Source organism: Tursiops truncatus, chromosome 3 (genome assembly GCF_011762595.2).
Source record: "Tursiops truncatus isolate mTurTru1 chromosome 3, mTurTru1.mat.Y, whole genome shotgun sequence".
NCBI lineage: Eukaryota > Metazoa > Chordata > Mammalia > Artiodactyla > Delphinidae > Tursiops > Tursiops truncatus.
The window spans coordinates 47,882,689-47,903,256 of record NC_047036.1 but is presented as its reverse complement, the minus strand read 5'-3'; the positions used below and the strand labels follow the sequence as shown (position 1 = coordinate 47,903,256).

Here is a 20,568-nt window from a genome sequence, read left to right as displayed (position 1 = left end):
ACGACTTCATACAGTTATGTAAGGATGTAATCAGAGCAAAGCACCTACAAGGTGTGTAGGAGCTCAAAGTGCTAGTCGCTTAATCAACCTCAGGTACCTTCTCCAAACTCCCTCTGGAGTCCAGGCCTCTTTGGGACCTCAGGCAAGCCCCTTGACTTCTCTGGCCCTCAGTTGCCTCATTCATATAAGAATGGGGGTGGATTAAAGGCAAAACATTCCTTTTAACTTTGACCTTCTTTCTCCTCTGGTTCCTCTGGAGTTCACCTTTGTGCAGTCACAGCAGCAGGAGGAATGCCCCTCTCCTCTGCTTTTAGTTCAGAGAAGGGGTTCCTTTTGTTTATGCCTACTTTCATTCTCTAGTGCTTTCTCTAGGAGGTTTAAAATGGTGGCTGAGGGAAGACTTTCTCTCCCGCATTCTCTTCTTTCCATTGCCTTTGATTGTGCTGGAACTCCTTACGTAGATTGCCCCTCAATTTGGTACAGAAATGCCAAGGGGCAGCTGATGAGCTGGACAAGGAATCCCGTTTGGATCTCGTCAGGCGGAAGCTTTTCCTCTGCAATGTATCACCTTGTCCTTTCTTGGGACCACCAAATGTCTGTACTAGGAAAGATATGTCACAAATGGCATTCAGAGGTCACACAGTTATGCTAAATGCAAGGGCCATTTTTCCTAAGAATAAATGTTGGAATTGAATTGAGAATTAGACACCTTAGTGAATCAAAGGCAGTGGGAGGTGGGAAAGTACACAGGGCTTGTGGTATGAGATGGTTCCTTGTGCAAATCCTCAAGACAGTGCAGGCCTCCAGCACAGGCAAGGACGCCCGGGTGTGCTTTCTTCTTTCCTTCCTCCCTCTCCCTCCCTCCCTCCTTCCTTATTTCAAAGACGTTAGTTGAGCACCTCCATGTTATATTCAGGAACAATGCTAGGCTCTGAGGGTTGGAATAAATGAAAAACAGACATGGTCTCTGCCTTCATAGAGCTTCCACTGTAGCAGTGAGAGACATGTAATCTAATAACCACACGAAAACGTGTCAGATTAGGCCTCTGAGAAGTGCCATGGAGGAGAAATACAGGGTTCCATGGAGAGGTTTGACCTAGTTAGAGAGGCTGGGCAAGGTCTCCCTGAGGAAGTGATGAGGCTCCAGCCGAGACGGGAAGGATGAGCTGGCATTCCGGGCAGAGGAAGTAGCTTGTGTAAAAGCCCTGAGGTGAGAGGAAGCTCAGAGGGTTTGAAGAACCGAAAGAAGGTCAGAGTGTCTGGAGCCCTGAGAACCAGGGAAGAGGGTGCAGGATGGGACTGGAGAGGGAGATGGGGCCCAGACCACGCCCGGCCCCGGAAGCCCCTGTAAGCATTCAGGCTTTTCCTCAAAGCCACAGAGAACTTGTGCGAGTATTCTCGGCAGGAAGGTGAAGGATCAGAGTTTATTTGAAAATGATCACTCCAGGAAAATGGATTCAAAGGTGGCAAGAAAGGAAGTGAGGAAATAATAAGGAGTAAGGGTAGTTAATGTTTATGGAAACACTGAAACCATGGACCAAGCATTGTTCTAGGAACTTCATACACATTATCTCTTCTAATCCTCATACAGACCTAGAGGCTATCATCCCCTCTTTTCACAGAAGAGGAGGTTGAGACACAGAGCAACTGGACCAACGTTGGTTGGCAAGGGCTGAAACCAGGCTGTGACCCAGGCAGTCCATCTGTTGAGTCCACTGTTTGATCACTACAGCACAGAGGCTCCTTCCTGCCTGTAGGCCAGGTGGAAGACGGAGCAGGGGTTGCACCAGGCCAGTGTCTGTGGACAGACCCTGGAGCTATTAAGTGGTAAGAATTGACAAGATTCAGACCAGAATTTGGGGAGGAGGGAGTCCCAGTTCTGTGTGGGTAAGAAGGCGAGGGGGGATGCAGCTCCGGGTCTAGAGATCCTGCGAGGGGCCAGGCTGGAGGTGGAGAGCATGATCTGGTTGGGGGTACTTCTTCACAGCTCTGGATCTAATGAAAAGAAAACAGCTTTGATACTTCACTGTGAGCATTCATTATGTTTTCTTGATCTCTCTTCCTCTTACTGGGAATTCCATGAGATCTGCTAAGAACTAACGACTTTAGGTCTCTTCTTTCAAAAACTAGACAGATGCCACTTCTCTTCCTGCTTTATTTATTTATTCGACTTGATGTTTAATTCTTTTAGTTTCTAAAAATTTTGCTTTCACTCTGACTGCACTCCTAGAAATTCTGTCTGAAGGTTACTTGGATTCACATGCTCATTGATTTTATCCCCCACTTCTCAGAATTAGAGAAAAATAGCCATGTTTTCTAGCTTCCAAACACTTTCTTCTGCCAACAACTGACATTCTTAATTCTGACACTGGTCAGCCCTGAGCCTTGGAATGTATACATAGCTTTATTTCAACAATGCACTTCAGGTATCTACATGTTACAATTTCTTAGACAATACACACCGTACTTGTCTATAGCTGCCACTAAAGTACATTTTAATTAATTTATTAATTTATTTTTGGCCACGTTGGGTCTTCATTGCTGCCCATGGGCTTTCTCTAGTTGTGGTGAGCAGGGACTACTCTTTGTTGCCGTGCACAGGCTTCTCATTGCGGTGGCTTCTCTTGTTGCAGAGCAAGAGCTCTAGGTGCACGGGCTTCAGTAGTTGTGGCACACGGGCTCAGTAGTTGTGCCTCGCGGGCTCTAGAGCACAGGCTCAGTAGTTGTGGCACATGGGCTTAGTGGCTCCGTGGCATGTGGGATCTTCCTGGGCCAGGGCTCGGACCTGTGTCCCCTGCATTGGCAGGCGGATTCTTAACCACTGCACAACCAGGGAAGTCCCTAAAGTACATTTTAAAATAGACAGTTACTTTAGTCTTGCCTCCAGGATAATTTTTGGACAATTTCCTAAAGAACAATCTTTTCACAGATTTCTGGTTCAAACCACTAGACTACAAAGGCCAATTTGGCAAAGTTGTTCTCTCTCTCTCTCTCTCTCTCTCTCTCTCACACACACACACACACGCACACACACACACAGTTTTAAAAAGGAAGATGAAGTCATGTACTATTGCAAAATTTCTATAAATTCTAAAATATATCTCCAGAGGGACAGTTCTAACAAATTAGTCAGAATTGTAATTTTACCTCTGTAGGGTACTTCTGGCTAAGCTATTTGCCCCTAATGATTCCACAAAAGCAGCCAGACTCCATTTACGCTTCTTTGTTAAAATGCGTTGTGAGATGAGCGTTGATGGTGCCTTCATTAATTCATGCAATGATCATTTGGCACATACTATGTGCCAAAGACTGTGGCGGGGGCAGAGTGACGTGCTACGAGGGCATAAACTCCATCTTAAATTCCAATCTTGGGCTTCCCTGGTGGCGCAGTGGTTAAGAATCCGCCTGCCAATGCAGGGCACATGGGTTCAAGCCCTGGTACGGGGAGATCCCACATGCCGCGGAGCAACTAAGCCCGTGCGCCACAACTACTGAGCCTGCACTCTAGAGCCCGCGAGCCACAACTGCTGAAGCCCGCGCGCCTAGAGCCCATGCTCCGAGCAAGAGAAGCCACCGCAATGAGAAGACCACACAAAGAAGTTGCTCGCTGCAACTAGAGAAAGCAAAGACCCAATGCAGCCAAAAACAAATAAAATACAATAAATTTATATAAAAAAATTTCAATCTTGCGGAGGAACCAGAACTAAAGAAACCATTACATTACAGAGTTTCTGGAAGTAGAAAGCTTTAAGCTGAGACCTGAAGGATGAGTAGAAGTTATCAAGGAGACAAGAAGAAGAAAAGAGACCTCCAGGTAGAGGGAGCCACACGTTCAAAAGGCTCAGAGTGAACAAGAACAGCGTATGCAAAAACTGCAAGAAGTTCAGTAGGGCTGGATCTGAGAACGCAGGGGGGTGGTTGGGGAATGAGGCATGGTGAATGGTCATGAAAAGTCTTGTAACCATGTTAAGGAATTTGGAATTTATCCTGAGGGTAAGCGTTGCCCATTAAAAGGGTTACAGCAGGGAGTGTGGAGAATTGATTGAGGAGAAGCTGTTGCAATGATACAGAGAAAACGATGGCCTGAACTAGGACAGTAGCAGAGGGGGCAGATTCATAGGGTAACTGGAAGGTTGGCTACGGGAAATCAGGGCAGGGGGAAGGTGACAGACAGGATGACTCTCAGGTTTTGGGTTTGCCCAACCAGATGGATGACAGAGCCGTCCACTGAGAGAGAGAACACTGGAGGGGAGACAGGTCTCAGCATGCTGAGGTTGAGGTACCTGTGGGACACCCAAAGTACATGACCAGTATATAGTTAGTTCTTTAGTTAGTTAGTTAATTAGTTGAGGGGTCTAGACTAAAGATATAGATATGGTAACTGAAGCTAGCTGAAGGAATAGATGAGTGTGCTCAAGAAGAGCTGTAGGTGCCCAAGAAGAGATGTCCAGTGATTTTAGCAACATGGTGGTCATGTGATTTTGAAGGGGCAAGTTCATGGGGGGTGGGGGGACGTTGGTGGTGAAGGCAGAAGCCAGGTTGTAGAGTGAGCACGGGGAAAGGAACAGTGTAGACAACTCTCTCAAGAAGTTTAACCATAGAAGGGAAAAGAGAAGCAGGGGTGACTGCTTGGCAGTGGTTTAAGATTTAGGGGACTCTGGTGAATTTAAACATCCATGATAAAAACTTGGGAGGGAGAGAGGGGCTGAGCATTCAGCAAAAAGAGGCTTGGTCTTGGGGAAGGCTGGGGAGGACATCCAGGGACTGGGAAAGGAACAGAAAATGTGAAGGAGTTTGAAGATGTTCTCACTGAGGTTTTTATTTCTGTTACTGGAGGGCAAGGTAATCGGTTAAGCATGAGAGGGAAGTTTGTAGGATTAAAAGGGTAGAAGAGAATGGAGGTTTTCTTTTAAAAAAATAAAAATGAGTATTTTTTAAATTAAAAAAGAAACACATGCCATGATTTTGAAAAATCCAAGAGTATACAGTGAAAAGTAAGTCTGTGCTGTACCCCAGCAGCCCAGCCCTCCAGCCCTTCTTTCTGGAGGCAACCCCAGGGACCTGTCTCTTGAACCTCCTTTCAGAGATAGTCCATGCCCTGTTCTGAGCCACACTGTTTCACTTAACATTTTATCTTGAAGATGGTTCCACATCGGCACAAAAAGATCCACCCCATTATGAAATACACTTTCTTTAACCAGTTCTTGTACATACTTCTCGGCTCACGGTAGGAAACATGTGTAGGGACAGAATTGCCCTCTAAGGATTTACGGGTCAACCTGAGTGGCCATGAGGTGCCCAGACTAAACATCATTTCTGGCTGTCTCTGAGCATATTTCCGGATGAGGTGAGCATTTGAATCTGTGGACTCAGTGAAGTAGATCATGTTCCCCAATGCGGGTGGGCCTCATCTAATCCACTGAAGGCCAGAACAGAACAGGAGAAAGGAAGAATTCGTCCATTTTTTCTTGCCTTGTTGCCTGACTTGAGATATCTCATCTCATATTCTTCTGCTCTGGGACTAAGATTTACACCATCAGCTCCCTTGGTTTTCAGGCCTTCAGACTCATACTGAATTGCGCCACTGGCTTCCCTGGGCCTCCAGCTTGCACACAGCAGATCGTGGAACTGCTCGGTCTCCATAATCACATGAGCCAATTCCTCAGAATAAATCTCTTTCTATGTATCTGTGTACATCCCGTTGGTTCTGTTTCTCTGGAGAATCTTAATACAATATCCTTGCCTATTTTTCTATTGGGTTGTTGGTCTTTTTCCTACCAATTTTTAAGAATGGTGAAGGTTTGCAGTAGTCTCCATGGAAGAGAAAGGCCAAAGCGGGCTGGTGTCCGGGGCAGCCACCAGGCTCCTCCCCTCTCTGCAGCGGAGCTAAGTACAGAACTCTGCAGGCACTCCTTGAATTGAATAGGTTTTCACTGAACTGCCTGTTTGCAGCCCTGGCCTGTGATTTCTTTCTCCAGAAGGATTACAATTCCCTGAGGCTATTGCTGACCAAGAGGCCTGCGGTCGGTCGGAGAAGGAAGGAAGGAAGGCCCCCATTCTGTGAGTTCCATTGTCGGCCTGTGAGTGGGTGGGGGAGAAGTTGCTCAAATCCCTGAGTCGGCCTGGGAAGGGACTTGGGGGCCTCCTTGCTGGGCTTGGTGTTTACTCTGGGCCCCAGTTTCCCGTACTTGATCCAAAGGGTGTGTCCTTCCAGGCCTGGAGTGAGCCAACCATGTCAGCCCCGGTAGATGCCAGTCTCCAGCACGCAGCTCTTGATGCCCCCGCCCCCAGCTGGCTGCCCTCACACACAGACTGTCACCTCGGCTGCCAGCCACCCTCCTTGACCACACACAGTCCTAGGCCCAAGGGCCTGAGGGCAGGGGGCTGAGAAGGCTGAGGATGAAGGGTGAGGCTGACGCTTCCCTGTCCTCCGCAGGTAGCCGGCTCCCTCTGCCCTTTTGCATTTCCCAGAGCCCCACAGACAGGTTCAAGGCCTGAAAGGTGTGAGAGGCCACTCTAACTGCTCAACTCCTCAATGCGAAGCCAAGAGAGCACCTTTTCCCAGAGCAGAACCTACAGCTTCCTGCTCCCCATGAGAACTCCAAGTGGTGTGAATTGTTACAGTTAAAATGACCTAAGTAATGAAAGGATAGAAACACATTTTAATCCTTCGTTAGCATATGTGATGTGACTGGTGCTGTGTTAAAAGGCTTTACATACATTTGGCCCTTACAACAACCCTATAAGGTAGTGAGCATTGTTATCCCCATTTTACAGATGACAAAAGTGAGGCTTAGGGCAGTTAAGTAACTTTCCCTAAAACACAGGATTGGTAAATGGCAAGGCAGGCATTTGAACTTAGCTCTAAATATGGGAAATGTGTAAACACAGCCTTAGACTGTGGTGTGCACCCCTGTTCATCCCCCATCAACACAGCTGTAGCTACGGAGGCCCTTACTGGCTGGTATTTCATGTTTCTCAATGCTCTGTAGATTCTGCTTCTCCTAAAAAAGAGGACTGCCTAGGAATTCTGCCCCAGGATACTTAAACCCATCACAGGTTTTCAAAAACAGACGACCTTATTAAACAGGAACTCTATACCAGAGTCTAGTTGGGCCTCTCTGTCTAGTGACCAGATGAAGGTCTTGCCGGGGGTGGATGATTGCTTAAACTACTGAAATAGTTATGAAAAGGCGTATTCATATTACAACTCCCAATATTCAAAGGCATTGGGCAGTCTAGCATTTTTCAACTTTCATAACCATTGCTTTTAGACTCCACTTCTTTAATTAAAAATAATTTCTTGGAAACCATAAACAAAATGAAGACAACCTATGGACTGGGGGGAAATATTGGCAAATGATGCAACCAACAAGGGCTTAATTTCCAAAAGATACAAACAGCTCATACAATTCAATATAAGAGAAACCAAACAACCCAATCAAAAAATGGGCAGAAGGCCTAAACACATTTCTCCAAAGAAGACATACAGATGGCCCACAGGCACGTGAAAAGGTATTCATCATCGCTAATTATTAGAGAAATGCAAATCAGAACTACAATGAGATACCCCCTCACACCGGTCAGAATGACCATCATTACAAAGTCTACAAATAATAAATGCTGGAGAGGGTGTGGAAAAAAGGGAACCCTCTTACACTGTTGGTGGGAATGTAAATTAGCGTAACCACTATGGAAAGCAGTATGGAAGTTCCTCAAAAAACTAAAAATAGAGTTGCCATATGATCCAGCAATCCCACTCCTGGGCATATACCCAGACAAAACTATAATTTGAAAAGATACATGCACCCCTATGTTCATAGCAGCACTATTTACAATAGCCAAAACATGTAAGCAAACTAAATGTCCATCGACAGGTGAATGAATAAAGAAGATGTGGTGCATATATATACAATGGGATATTAGTCATAAAAAAGAATGAAATAATGCCATTTGCAGCAACATAGATGGACCTAGAGATTATCATACTAAGTGAAGTAAGTCAGAAAGAGAAAGACAAATACCATATGATATCACTTACATGTGGAATATCAAATATGACACAAGTGAATCTATCTATGAAACAGAAACAGACTCACATACATAGAGAACAGACTTGTGGTTGCCAAGAGAGAAGGAAGAGGGAAGGATTGGGAGTTTCAGATTAGCAGATGCAAATTATTATATATAGGATGGATAAACAACAGTGTCCTACTGTGTAACATAGGGAACCATATTCAATATCCTGTGATAAACTGAAATGGAAAAGAACATGAAAAAGAATATATATGTATAACTGAATCACTTCTCTGTACAGCAGAAATTAACACAACATTGTAAGTCAACTATACTTCAATAAAATTAAAAAAATGATAATTTCTTGTCTTCGCTTCCTATCCGACCCCTTCTCTTGTGAGTGGAGGTTTAAGCTCAGAATCCTAGCATCGGTGGAGCTTTGAGTTAACAGGGACTGGGATACAGACCCATAACTAGAATCCTGAGAGGTAGTTTGTTTTCTTTTTCAACCTTCTTGATGGCCAAAGGTGCTAAACATGTAGCTATGTAACAGCTGAAAAGGAAATCGAACACAAAGAAGAAAATGACACAGCCTTTAACCCACAATTTAAAAGGCAAACATTCAAAACACGTAGACTGAGGAAGTCTTTTTTTTTTTTTTTAACCTTTTACTTCATAAAAGTTTCTAATGAAAGACCTCATGGAAAATTTTTTAAAGTTTTAACTTTTACTCTTTAGGTCGATGCTGATCAGAAAGTACTACCTTTCCTTACAACACACAATATTACCAGGGACGTTGATGGAGAACCACACAGCAATGAGTACATGTTCCTCTGGGTAAAAACTACCGCAGTCCATTAAAGGTCTGCAATTTTGTAAAATGGTTCCAATATCTGTTTCCCCTTTGTTTCTAGAACCCAAAATTTAGAGAATTCTTTCAAAATTTCTCAAGCTGCAAGTAGTGCATGGCGTCTCAAATGCGAAAAATGCTAAAAGAGTACTTTGATTTTCAGTGCTCTCTAACCAGTGAGTTCCTGGTTCATTATTGTATCTTCAGGGTAGGAAGAAATGAAGTTTTTTTCCAGTGGCAGGGAGGGGACCCAATCATAATTTTTAGTTCCTAATAAAGAAAAGTGCAGCCAATTTAAATGGCCCCAAATAAATTATGGTTGAAACTAGCATTTTAAAAAATTGGTATGTTTGGAAACTAAAGGATTGGTACTAATTTATGAATAGCAAGTCAGAGAGGAAGCTGAAATAGGCCTGACTTTCCGGGTTGGCCTTGAGGGGCACAGCATGGCCACTCCTGTCGGCCCCTCTGAGCAAGACGACAGAGATGCCCACGGGAGGTTTCTACGTTTTGAGGAATATACTTCCTAAAGTCCTGGATTCTTTTTATGTTCTGTTTTTTCTCTTAAGAGGGGTAGGTGTATCAGGGCAAACTAGGAAACGGATGGGGAGAAAGGAAAGTGCATTTCCAAGTTACAGAAAATTTGTGGCACAGTATCCCAATGGATGTGAACTGAATTTCACTGGCAACTGCATCCACAGTCAGAGCAACTAAACAAGGTGACTTCAAGAGGAAAGTTCCAATTTCTGCAGTGCTAAGATTAGAGATCAATGGCAACTCCCTTGGAGGCCTGGGAGCTGCTCCCTCTGTTCTCTTTCCTCCTCCACCCTCCCCACCCCTATTCCTTCCCACTCTTAGACTATCCAGTACTGTGATGTTAAGAAAACCACGTCTAAAGAACATATTCTCCCTAAGAAGGGCATTACATTGTTAGAGAGGAGCCAACAGGGTCTTTGGAGACAGGCCCAGGTATGAATCCTGGCTCTCCCCCACACAGGCTGTGTGTTACAGTCAGGCTACTTAACCTCTCTGAGCTTTAGGGTGCTCATCTGTGAAATAAGGACAACAGAACCTACCGTGTGTTTTTTTGTTGTTGTTTTGTTTTGTTTGCGGTACGCGGGCCTCTCACTGTTGCAGCCTCTCCCGTTGCGGAGCACAGACTCCGGACGCGCAGGCTCAGCGGCCATGGCTCACGGGCCCAGCCGCTCCACAGCATGTGGGATCTTCCCGGGCCAGGACACAAACCCGCATCCCCTGCATCGGCAGGTGGACTCTCAACCACTGCGCCACCAGGGAAGCCCCAGCCGTGTGTATTTTTGAGAGGGCTGTGAAGAAGTACATAAATGAAAGCCTTTGGAGTCAAACTGCCCAGATTCTCATGTTTCCCTGACTACTTTCCAGCTGCGTGACGTCTTGTAAGTAACTAACTTATATATGCCTTAAATATGAGTTTCCTCATTGTAAAAACAATAACACCCACCTTGTAAGTTCTTTTAAAGTTTCAATGAGATTGTTGGTACACCCTTTGCAAATACCTGGCACATAGTAAATGCTGGATAAATGCTAGCTGTTATTAAATAACATGTGTAGAGTGCCTAGGACTTAGCTGAGAAGGTATGTTCTATGAGCAGTTGCATCTACTAGTTTGAAAACTGTAACTGGTTATATTTTGATAAATCTTCAACTATTCAAGCTAAATGCACACGGTCATATATCTATACTTTTTCAGAGTTTTACTGAAGTATAACGTGTAGAGTGCAGACATCTTAGGTATAAATTTAATTATATTTAACCCTGTTTTAGGTGATTTAAAAAGCGAGAAGCTTTCTCTGCTGAATCTGACAAGTAGAAGAAAAGAGATTAATTTGTCTGATTAAAAGACAGGTTTATGCTGAGAGAGAAAAAAATGCAGTATTCAATACACACAATTTTTTACCAGCAAATAGCGTACATTTTATTCATATAATTACCCACTGTCTTCACTCATATCCCAAAGATTTCTTGGATTCACTAGAACATTTGCAGTTGTTGCTAAGCAGAGGCAATATTTTCATAAAAGTGCCTGTGAGTTTGACCTCTGTAGCACCCCTGATTTAGAATCTTAAATTTTTTTCTTTAATTGATTACATCTTGCAGGAAGTGCAACAGATTCTCTTGAAAGAGCTTGACAGACAGATGTTTTGCATCTGAGTGAAGCGTAAACACCAACATCGCTTAGCTTTGAAAATTCTTTATTCTGAAAGATTTGGCTGAATTCACCCATTACAAGCAAATGATAATTCCTCTTAGCAACTCCTCTACCTGGCAGTTGACATGTTTATTTTGACAATGATTGTAAAGCTCATTCTGATTTCCAAAACATTCAAATGTGAAAAAGCATGTGTCTTAGAACTGAGGAAGCAGTATTTTAATACTTCGCAACATACATTTCACCAAAAGCAATATGGGTTGTCTGTGTGTAAAAAAAAAAAAAAAAATTTTCAGGACACTGTGATTATGACTTTACTTGGCTTCATATTTTGGGAGCTAAGTTGTAATAGGAGCCAGAGATTCAAAGTGAGGAGTCTTGAATGTTTTCTCTAATACAAATATCACTTCAAGACAACTTATGTTTCATATTAATAATCATCATCACTTTGGAGTATCTGCTCTGTGCTAGGCACTGTGCAATGTACATTATCTCTCCTAGTCTTTATTAAAAGTCCTATGCAATCGGGGCTTCCTTGGTGGTGCAGTGGTTAAGAATCCACCTGCCAATACAGGGGACATGGGTTCGAGCCCTGGTCTGGGAAGATCCCACATGCTGTGGAGCAGCTAAGCCCGTGCACCACAACTACTGAGCCTGCGCTCTAGAGCCCGCAAGCCACAACTACTGAGCCCGCGTGCCACAACTACTGAAACGTGCACACCTGGAGCCCGTGCTCTGAACAAGAGAAGCCACCTCAATGAGAAGCCTGCACACCACAACAAAGAGTAGCCCCCTTCTTGCTGCCAACTAGAGAAAGCCCAAGCACAGCAACGAAGACCCAATGCAGCCAAAAATAAATAAATTTAAAAAATTAAAACAAAAGTCCTATACAATCGGTATTATTATCAATTTTTACAGACAGAGAAACTGGGGTTCAGAAAGATCATTGTTTAGGCTAACTCACCTATGAGGAAGATCCTGACTTTGAACCCAAGCCTGTCAGACTCCAACACCTAGACTCTTTCAAGTACACACAATAGCTTTCAAGGTTGTGCCGTGTTAAATACATTTAGGGTACTCAGAATACCAGAATGACTCCAAAGATCCGTTGGGGTAGAAGGAGTGGAAAGAGAGATAAACGTTTACATCCATATGTGTGTGTACATCTATGTATGTCACACACACACACACACACACATCAGTTTGTTAGGGAATTTCCTTTCGTTGAAGCTGTGTAAGGAGAGAAACCTCACTGGTGTAAACTATTGGAGAGAAGGTCAGACTAAATTAGTGGAAAGTATGAATTTTAAATTCATTTTAAATAAAATAGATTTTCCGAATGCCTCATGGATTTCAAAATGGATTCCCACTCATTCTCTTATTTCATGCTCATAACAACCCCTCAAACTAGGCAGAGTTGGTATTATCAACTTAATTTTACAGGTAAGAAAAGTAAGGGATGAAAAAACTATATGTCTTGCCTATGGTCATAGAGCTATTTAGTGATAAACTCACACCTCCCTACTGCAGGGTGACCTAATAAATTCCTTCTGAATTATCAGATAATTACCGGATAAGAATGATATGTATTCTTATATTAATTATTCATATATAAGAGATTGCCTGAAGTGCTCCAAGATTTATTTCAAACATTCCCTTTGTAATCTCATTTACATCATTCTTCTGCACTACTTAGCAAGACAGGGTTTGCTAAATGCAGGAAAATTTCTGCCCAGATCCCAATCGAGTTATTATAAATTCCAAATTAATAGGGTCTAAATAAATAAGAGCTTATTATGGGGCTAAAAGCTGATAATGTTATTTGTTTCTGATATCTTTTTTCATTTGCTTCAGCCCCAATTTGTGCATTTTATCTACTGCATTTTTTTTTTTTGGTTTCCTCATTAGAGAAACAGGGCAAGAGAGGCATACAAGGCAAGAATTACCTGTATATGAATAAAATTAATAACCTGAAGTTATGGAAGGGGGTAGAGAGGTATCTTTTTGGTATTTTATCATAACGCTTAGTAACAGCAATTTGCAGTAATGAAATATCTAATCTTTACTTCTCCTGGATACGTGTTGTGTTTATCACTTTATGCTTTACTTACAATTTTTTTTTATTACTCCATTTGTTAAATTATTTAAACTTACAAGGCAACCTCTAACTTATTCATGGTCAGGCAGCCTTCTGAAATGGGAATCATGCAAATAATTATTTAATTTTTTATCCGTATTTTTAAGGGGGTCAGGATATTTTTGTCATTTACCCTGGGATTTATAGGGACTAAAATGCTCGTGATAATTCACCACCGGGGACAGGTAACCCAGCTTGAACTCTAAGTACCGTGAGGACTTATCTCCTTAAAATAAACTTTATATAAAAGTCATCTGGATGGAAATGTGCTTTTCCTCATGCTGGGTTTTCTTATGCTTTTAAAAGAGTCCTAAGGGATTAAGATGAGTGAGAGACAGGCCAATAGCATGAAAGGCCCAATGCTCTTAGAGATATTTCTTCTATGATTAAACAATAATGATTTTTTTGTTTGCCAGGTGTGAAGAATAAACACTCCTGGATTCCCTCTGTTCTGTGGTTTTCCCTCTAATCTACAAACACACCACAAAGGCTTCTCTGTTTCTTCCCTCAATCACATTTCTCATTCAGACGTCCTTCCTGTTTGGGGTTCTATTTCTTACTTCCATTTGGTTCTTTCCTTTCCTGTATGGGCTTCTAAGTTTGTTTATTTTCAGGTTTCTCACATTTTTCTATTTTTGAATTGTTTCTTTCTGCAGGACAATCTCCGTGTCTTGCTCCTTTTTCGTTTTACTCCCTGTCTGTTCTGTACCTGGTATTATTCATCATCTTCGTTTCTATTTATTTCTTTCCTCCTAGCTCTTATTTCTTTATCTCTGGCCCCTTATTTCCTCTCCTTGATTCTCCTGTTCCCATCTCGATGCCCTTTGACCAAACATCCTCTCTCTACCCCCTGCTTAAGGCAGTTGAAGAAACATTCCCAACTAGAATGGAATAGAAAGAATAGAGTAGAAAGAGAATAGAAAGGTGGCTGACTGAACCTAGGAAGGGTGTGTCTAGTCGTGTTAATGACTTCCCCATCCTCTGTTGGTCCCCGGCCGGTCTCCACCACTGTCTGCCTGTGTCCCAGCCGGGATGAGGCAGCATAACGGGAAGGAAGCCGGAGAAAAGGTGAGGGCTTGGGGCCATGGAGACTGCGAAGAAGCCGTTCTTTAAATACCAGACCGCCTGGTCAGCATTCATCGCAGAAACTCTACAAAACAGGATTATATTCAAAGCACAGAACCACTCAGATCAGCTTCCCAGCAAGCCAGAATCTACGCTTCTGCATCTAAAACTGAAGTAAGTATAACCAGAATGTTTTCACTTGACCCCGAATTACTTTAAAACTACCTGTGGGAGGGTGCTAATGCCCACTTCCAAAATAAACATCTTATTTCTCATGACTTGGCTCTGACCCAGCTCCACCCCTGGCATTTTTTATTTTAAAAATATTTCCAGATATGTTTATAAATAAATCACGCCTCTTAACACTGCCTTACTGCCACCCAATTGTACAGCGGAGGAAAAATCCATGACAATTAACACTGTGGAAAGTTTGCTTCTCTCTCATCCCTCAGGAAAAAAAAAAAAAAAAAAAAAGGAGAAGCATAATGAGTATTTAAAAGCCAAATGAACAAGAAGCTCTCAGAAAAACAATTTGACCAGCCCAGCAGCAGTAAGACAACCAACGGCACAAACAACGTGACCTTTCTTCCTTCCCCTCCTGCCACCTGGGGTGACGACCAAAGGGCATTGTGTGCAGTCTGGGACGGCAGGGACCTTGGGAGCCCTGCTGAGGACGGATGGTGACAGAGCGGACTCCATTTCTCCTTGTTCAGGCAGGTGTCAGTTTGTTGATTTTGAAACTGAGTCCCAGGGAAAACACCTTGCTCTTCAAATTCTTCAAAACAACAACAAACCTGCACTTTTCACATGTTTTCTATTTGGACAAAAGAAGTCTCTCTTTCTTAGGCTCAGGTACATTGCGGAAAATACCCTAAGTTTATGACATTGTTTGCTAGGATCCCCTCTGAGGTCAGTCCTGGCATGCCTCCTGCCTTGGCTACTCTTGAGACAAAAGGGAGAAGAGCTGGGTCTCAGGACAAATGAAAACAAAGTCTCGGGGCTGAGGCCTTTGTCTAACTCAGCACTGATTGAGGTTGGGTCTGAGCAGAGGGGCGCGTCCCCAGGCAGCCAGGAGTCCTTCCTGTAAGACAGCTTCAGGCGTGGGGCCGGGGTGGGGGTGGGGGATGGGGGGCGTGGGTGGGGGTGGGGTGAGGGGTGGTTCTGTCCACTCAGGGCTGCTATCCTGTGGGGACGTCTTGAATCAGGGGCCTCTCTTTAATAACATCTAAGGATTTTTTTTTTCCTCGTTTCAAAAAGATCACAAAAAGAATGTGCCGAGAACTGAATCAAATAATAGAATCACAAGCACACACACCCCCAAAGTTAGAAATAAATTACATTCGGACAAATATACAGACAAAAATCACGCACAAGCGTTCCAATTTTAATGCTCATTTCCCTCCTCTAAGGAAGTTTTAAAATAAAATAAAAAGAAACAAGTAACAAAAATAAAACAAGAACACAAAAAAATCCTTGGCCGGGTAGAGTCCAGTTCCTGATATTCTTGAGATTTGCAGGTTCTGTGTTGTTTGTGGCCCCTCGTGCCCCCGATTCCAGTCTCTGTAGTTGGCATTAGAAGCATCCCTGCCTGGTCTCAAGGCTTTCATCCCCTTTGGGGAGCCCTGTCACCTTGTCTCCATTTGCTAAAAGGGTGGGCTTTAAGCAGCTGTGTGCACAGTGTTAGCTGCTGCAGAGGCAAGCAGTGGCCAGAGTTGGAACGGTGTGTTCCCTGCCAGCTTGGCCTGCACGCTGGACGGCTTCTCCCTGCCCCACCACAGAGGGAGGGGTTTCCTTGCTCTGCATCCCACAGGAAGAGAACTACCTCCAGGCCAAGTGTTCCCAGAAAAACCCACCACCATAATAGAGAAGCCGTGAATTCCTCTTACTCATTTTGTCACAAAAACATCCCATGCTGGAATACTCTGAGGTTTCACTCTTACTCCATTTTCTGACCATTGTTAAGGACATGTGACTAATGCTAGATGTATTAGTTTCTTAGGGCAGCCATAACAGAGTATCAAAAACTAGGTGGGTATCTATTTAATAAGTAGAAACTTTTTGTCTCACAGTTCTGGAGGCCAGAAGCCCAAAGTGAACCTGTTGGCAGTTCCATGCTCCCTCTGAAGGTGCTAGGGAAGGATCTGTTTCATGCCTCTCCTAGCTTCTCGGTAGCCTCAGGTGTTCCTTGGCTTATAGATGAGCACTCCAGTCTCCTGTCCTCTCACAGTGTTCTCCATGCATCTGCATCTTCTTCCCTCTGTGTGTGTCTGTTTCTGTATCCAAATTTCCCCATTTTATAAGGACACCAGTCATATTGGATTAGGGCCCACCCTAATGGCCTCATTTTTAACTTGGTTAAATCTACAAAGAACCTATTTGCAAGTTAGGTCACTTTCTGAGGTTTGGGGGTTAGGATTTCAGCATATTTATTTTGGGGGACACAGTTTGGCCAATATCAGTAGGTTGCCTTGTTGTTTAAATGTTTTCCCAACTTACAAGAAAGACTACTCTCTCTTATTTTGTGGGTCAGCCTATGGAATGTTCTGTAACTACAGTAATAACTAGATTCAAACAAATGACAAAGAGCTGCTGGGTAGGTTCAATAGCGGCCCTGGCTTTAGAAACTTCTGCTTGGCCACTTCCCCTTGTGTGGGCCTGCTCCCTCTCCTCTTCCAGTTTCCATGAATGAAGTGGGAATCTGATTTGTACTTTCAACTGAGGTTTCTCTTTTCTAAGCTCTTCTCCAACACTGCAACACATCAGAGCTGCTTCTCCTCATTGTAACAGCAGCTCTCACCAGTAACAAAAAACGTATCCTCATTAGTAATGGAGGGGTGGGAGGTGCTGGAAGATGTGTCAACACAGGTATCATTGGTTGCCCCATAGCAATTCACACCCATTTGTACAGTTGTGATATAAGGCTGAAAGTGACATTTATTAAGTGTTTTGAAATTCTGAGATGAAAAGTAATTGAAAAAATCAATTGTTAGGATTGGATTGTGAAAGCATTTTCTTAAAAAACAGAGCATATTTGGGTTAATGAACATCTTGGTTTCTCCTAATTTTCTAGGCAATAATCATAACAAACCCATGATACAAGTCTTAGCCTCCAGGGCTTACACATCAATGTGGTTAATCACCTTTTATTTCCATAGCACTCCTGCCCCACCAGATTCTCATATCAACCTCCCAATGTAGGGCAACAGAGATGAGTGGGTAAAAAAAACAATGAGGTTCAAATTGCGGGGGGGAATGCCCCCAGGTGGTCTCTGGGGGCACCTGAGCTGGCTACTAGCTCCTCACACAAACTCGTGGTTCACTAAACATGCTGATTTTATTTTATTTATTGGGCTAGTTTTCAGCATCTTGTTTGAATGTTGTGTTTGATTTTTATTTTCCAGTTTTTCTAGTTGGGTAAGGCTTGGGAAGATAAGTTGGATCAGAGGAGAGATTTCTAGCCTACTACAAAGGCTTCCCTAGCAGGTGGGATTTAAAAGGGAAATAGGTGAGAGTAAGCTTAGAACATCCAGGTGAGAGACATAGCCAAACCCTCGTTTTTACACAGAGCAGACAGGAGCCCTTCATGCAAGAGGGAGGGGGACGAATGGATATCCTTTCTTTTTTTACTTTTTCCCCCCTGGTTGGAAAAAGTTATATTTTTCCGTTATCAGCACTACACAAAATTAAGCAGTACAGAGAAAGTGAAGGTTTCTGCAATCTCACCACTTCTCCACTCTGCTAGGAGCCACAATGATGACAGTTCAGGTTATTTCCTTCCAGACTTTCTAACACAAATACTGTATAGGTCTACATCTATATCTGTAAGTAAAACCATTAACAGAGTCATCTTATTCTGATCATTCTGTACCTGCTCTTTTTCCTCTTATATTGCCCATGTTTTTCCAGGTCAAACCATGAAGATACAACCTATTCATTTTTTTAAAAAATCATATTTCATGTTTTAAAATAAAGCAATTCTTGCACTGATTCAAACCATACAGAAAGCTATAAAGTGAAAGTAAAAGTCTTCTGTCCTTTACGCCTAGTCCTTTTCTTCAAAGGTAGTCACTAAAACTGCTATCACAGTTTCCCATATATCCTTCCAGAAACTATAATTACTACTATTTCCATATATGTACATACAGAAAACTTTTATTTTGTCTGCATCTTGCTTTCTTTATGTAATATATCTTGAGATTCTAAAGAATCTTGAGGTATATATAGATATACCTCATTCTTTTTAACAGACGTGTAGTATTCCACTGTATGACTGTACTATTATTTAATTAATCAGTTCTCTATTAATGGACATTAAAAAAATTTTTTTTACTGGAGTATAGATGATTTACAATGTTGTGTTTCAAGTGTACAGCAAAGTAAAGCAGTTATACATATACATATATCCACTCTTTTTTTAGATTCTTTTCCCATATAGGCCATTATTACACAGTATTGAGTAGAGTTCCCTGTGCTATACAGTAGGTTCTTATTAGTTATCTATTTTATATATAGTTGTGTGTATATGTCAATCTCAATCTCCCAATTTATCCCTCCCCCACCTTACCCCCTGGTAACCATAAGTTTGTTTTCTACATCTGTATTAATGGACATTTAAGTTGTTTTAAAATTTTGTACTAAAAAAGAGCGCTAGGGGCTTCCCTGGTGGCGCAGTGGTTGAGAGTCTGCCTGCCGATGCAGGGGACACAGGTTCGTGCCCCGGTCTGGGAAGATCCCACAGGCTTCAGAGCGGCTGGGCCCGTGGGCCATGGCCGCTGAGCCTGCGTGTCCGGAGTCTGTGCTCCACAACGGGAGAGGCCACAACAGTGAGAGGCCCACGTACCTCAAAATAAATAAATAAATAAATAAATAAGAGCGCTAGAATAAACATCTCTCATACAGAATAAAACATTAGTCCTCATTTCTCTACACTGTCATCAGCCCTGAGCATTAGCATTTTATTTATTTGGCGTACTTTATTTATTGATTTATATTTTTACAAAAACTATTGCTGATTTGATTAGTGATATCTTGCTTTAACTTTTATGTCTTTGATTATTATGGAACCTAACCCTATTTTATATGCTTCATTGCCCTGAATTGCCTGTTCCTGACTTTTGCCTGGGTGTTTATCGGAATAGTTCTCTTTTTTTTATTGATTTACAACAGGAGGATTGTCATATGAAAACATGCCTATAGAACTCCAGTGATGGAGCTAAGATTTTAAAAGGCAATTATGCTTTACATATTCATAATTCTCTAATAAACTCAGCAGAGACCAAGTTGATGCTTACATCTGTTAAGTAAACTTTTTTTCTAATAGAGTATAAACTGTGTAAAAAATAAATAAGTAAATAAAAGACACAGGAAGACAGAACAGCTTGTTTTCCAGTATCTCTTGCCATCTAAGGAGCACTTTTAGGGAGACAGTGAACATGCTAAGGAAATCATCCATCTATTTATTTATTTTTTATAATCAAATGAATACATTTATTTTTTTTTATCTTTTAACATCTTTATTGGAGTATAATTGCTTTACAATGGTGTGTTAGTTTCTGCTTTATAACAAAGTGAATCGGCTCTACATGTTCATATATCCCCATATCCCCTCCCTCTTGCTTGTCCCTCCCACCCTCCCTAGCCCACCCCTCTAGGTGGTCACAAAGCACCGAGCTGATCTCCCTGTGCTATGTGCTGCTTCCCACTAGCTATCTATTTTACATTTGGTAGTGTATATATGTCCATGCCACTCTCTCACTTCGTCCCAGCTTACCCTTCCCTCTCCTCATGTCCTCAAGTCCATTCTCTACATCTGCATCTTTATTCCTGTCCTGCCCCTAGGTTCTTCAGAACCCTTTTTTTTTAGATTCCATATATATATATGTGTTAGCATACGGTATTTGTTTTTCTCTTTCTGACTTACTTCACTCTGTATGACAGACTCTAGGTTCATCCACCTTACTACAAATAACTCAATTTTGTTTCTTTTTATGACTGAGTAATATTCCATTGTATATATGTGCCACATCTTCTTTATCCACTCATCTGTCAATGGACACTTAGGTTGCTTCCATGTCCTGGCTATTGTAAATAGAGCTGCAATGAACATTGTGGTACATGACTCTTTGAATTATGGTTTTCGCAGGGTATATGCCCAGTAGTGGGATGGCTGGGTTGTATGGTAGTTCTATTTTTAGTTTTTTGAGGAACCTCCATACTGTTCTCCATAGAGGCTGTATCAATTTACATTCCCACCAACAGTGCAAGAGGGTTTCCTTTTCTCCACACTCTCTCCAGCATTTATTGTTTGTAGAT

The 20,568-nt window shown here is 42.5% G+C and overlaps 1 protein-coding gene across 1 annotated transcript in view; it reads right to left on the bottom strand.

Annotated features, from left to right (window-relative positions):
- The window catches only part of NDUFAF2 (NADH:ubiquinone oxidoreductase complex assembly factor 2), a 342,196-nt gene that overhangs the window by 45,540 nt on the left and 276,088 nt on the right, over positions 1–20,568 (bottom strand). The window contains exon 7 of the mRNA XM_073802142.1: positions 9,943–10,191. The gene's annotated coding sequence lies outside the window, so the exon portion shown is untranslated. The remainder of the gene's footprint in view (positions 1–9,942; positions 10,192–20,568) is intronic.